This window comes from Lactuca sativa, chromosome 3 (assembly GCF_002870075.4).
Source record: "Lactuca sativa cultivar Salinas chromosome 3, Lsat_Salinas_v11, whole genome shotgun sequence".
NCBI lineage: Eukaryota > Viridiplantae > Streptophyta > Magnoliopsida > Asterales > Asteraceae > Lactuca > Lactuca sativa.
This window is the reverse complement of record NC_056625.2, coordinates 269,747,078-269,750,250: the sequence shown is the minus strand read 5'-3', so window position 1 is coordinate 269,750,250 and position 3,173 is coordinate 269,747,078.

The following is a 3,173-nucleotide window of genomic DNA, read 5'->3' as shown; positions in this document are numbered from 1 at the left end:
AACCCTAATATTTAGGGTTTGAACCCTATTCAAACACTTTATCTCATCCCAAACCAGACTCCATTACCCCTCCCAACTCAAAGAAGCCCTAGATTGAAACCCTAACCTTGTTTGAGTGATCTTAAGGCATTTTTGTGTGTTTTGTGGTGGTTAGAAGTTTGAAGAAGAGACAGAAGCTTGGAAGATCAAGAGAGGACTAGTAGATCCAGAGGTTCTGAGTTATTTCCAACCCATTCAAGGTAAAAAGCTTCAACCTAGACTTCTCATTTGATAGATCTCCTCTAGGGCTTAGATCTTAGCAATTTGGGGCATTTCTAATGCTATAGTCAGATTGAGTGAGTATGATGGAGTCACACCTTAGATCTTGAACCATTGAGGGTTCCCATTGCATAAAGGTTCCAACTTTATGGCCATGGGAAGCCCATACTATTGGATAAGGTGTCTAAGTCCATAACTATTTCTGGTCAGTACTTGACCCGACCCGGCATGGTCCATTTGGGTTGCATGGCACCATCCAATTGGATAGACTAAATGAGAGAAATAACACTTGGAGATTATTAATATATTATAAGTTCTAATATATTAATAATATTATTTAATTAGTTTGATCAAGAATTAATTTAGAATTAATTAAGTGATCAAAAGATAACTAATTAAATATATGGATTGATTATGTAAATCATTCATATCTTGTATAGTGGGCTAAGAGGCTCCATGGATTATCAAGTTGGGTTCCACCCATAGGATGCTCCATGGATGCTCCATGGGAGTTACAAACCCATGGGTCATGGAAATGAAGAGTCATGACACGTTAGGGTTTACATGGTGTAACCCTAGATGTGTCAACACTATATAAGAATCCCATTCTCCACCAAAATCGGCTACACATTGGAAACAAGAGGGCTAGGCCGATTTTAAGAAGTGTGTATTCTCTTAAAAAGTCTTTCCAAGAGCATTTGGTGTTGTGTGAAGCATTTGAGGCATCACACTTAGGGTGCTAGGCTCACAAGGTTTCAAGGATCATAAGCAACAACAAGGTATGTTATTCTATCTTTCATTCAAGTTAAAATTGTTCCCCATGTATGCTAGATAGGAATATAGCCTAGGAATTCAACTTTGCATGATAGTTAGACAAACATATATCCAAGGTTATTAGGGTTGCATGTACACTTAGGAAGTGTTGGAATGCTCAAAACCCATCAGTGGTATCAGAGACTAGGCTTGTTTGTTTGTTATTTGTGCTAAAAGTTGAAAAAAGTGGAAAAGCTTGCTGTCTGCCTGATGAACTCGCCGAGTCCATGGGGGGACTCGCCGAGTTCACTTGTATCTTCAACCTACTCGCCGAGTAGGTTCGTGCACTCGGCGAGTAGGAGCCTTAGAATGCAGATTTTCGACTTTAGTTGTTGGAAATGGACTAGAAAGATTACCATAAACTATTTTGGTACTTGAAAACTGGTTTTAGATGGTGTAATGTCTTTGCTAATCCATTTACAACAACTAGTTATCAAAGTTACAAAGTTTTAAGTGTAATTTTGATTCATGATAGTGTTCATGTTCATGTTCTTGATCTTATGATGTTTAGATGACCATAGGAATTGTTTGTAACCTATGTGGTAGATTAATTCTTGATCATTATGTGTTTTAATGGAGTCCATAACTTGTCCTCAGGTTATGGAAAACCAAAAGTCACTTTGCTTTAAAACCATTAAAAGAACACATGGGTTATAAAAATGAAGAGTCTTCATTTTTAATACCCTAATAAACTCATAAGTTACAAGAAATGAAAAGTTTTGAAAGTTTACAAAACTTGCCCTCAAGTTTTGGAACAAGTAAAGTCATGTTAAAACTTTAGTTCCAACCCTTTAGAATTTTAAAAGTTAAAATTCTACCCTTATACTTATAATATTATAAGTTAATAATATATATATCTCTATAAGATTAAAGTCTTCTTACCGCTAGTACGCCTCATTCACGAAGCCGTTCTATAAGGTGGGTATAAGGTTGTTGCCTATAAAATGGCAACTTAATGGGTGTCCACTCTCACCCACCGCTTGCTTGACTGGTGGAGGATCGTTAGCCGAATGGGTAGGACAAGGACTTATAAATTCTCATTAAAAGTATGATGAATATTATAAAGTAACTAAATGTTTTATTAAATTCCCAATCTTAGTTACTTTAGGAAAAATGTGAATAAGGTGTTAATCCATGAAATTACGCTTTACACTTTGTTTAAGTCGTTGGTGGAGCGTGTGTGGTTAACCGACACACTAACTTGGACTTAACAAGGTAGGTAAAGGGTGACTTAAGGTTTATTATAGTATCGGTGGAGCGTGTGTGGTTTACCGACACATCGATTGAGTGATAAACTTTAAGGGTACCAAGTGATTTGCATGGTTACTTCACACCTCGTTTTGTGATCCTCGGTATCCCAGTCACAAAACTTGGAGGGCACTTTTGATGGATCCAACTTCAATGAGTGGATTAGAAACATCAGGATGATTACCCGCTACGAGGACAAAGAATATGTCCTTGACAATGAGCTTAAGGAGATTGATGAGACCACTGCAACTCCCCAGGAGATCGCTGACTTTCAGGCACATGAAAGGGATGCTACCAAAGTGGCATGCATCATGATGGCCACAATGACAGCGGAACTCCAAAAGTCCTATGAGGATTTCTACCCTTATGAAATGCACCAAGATCTGATGGAAAGATACCATCAAAGTGCACGACAAGAGAGGTATGAAATCATCTGGTCCATGATAACAACCATGATGAAGGACGGGGAATCCGTCACGAGCCACATGCAGAAAATGCAAAGGTATGTGGATCGATTGCTGAAGCATAATGTGAACTTCCCTGAGGACCTGTCAATAGATATCATTTTGCACTCCTTACCATCGTGCTATGATCAATTCCGCATGACATATCACATGAATAACGAAGAGGTCACACTCATCAAACTTTAGGGACTTCTCAAGACCGCTGAAATAGGTCTTAAGGGGAAGTCGGTTGTTAACACTCCTACTCCAAACTCCACTCCGATTTTGGCAATCGGGAAAAGTCGAGGGAAGAAGAGAAAGAGCTCTTCAAAGGGTACCAAGGCTCGGACCCTTTATGGCTCTTCTTCAAGTGGAACCAAGAAAGGTTTCGTCACTCCTTCTTCTGACCCA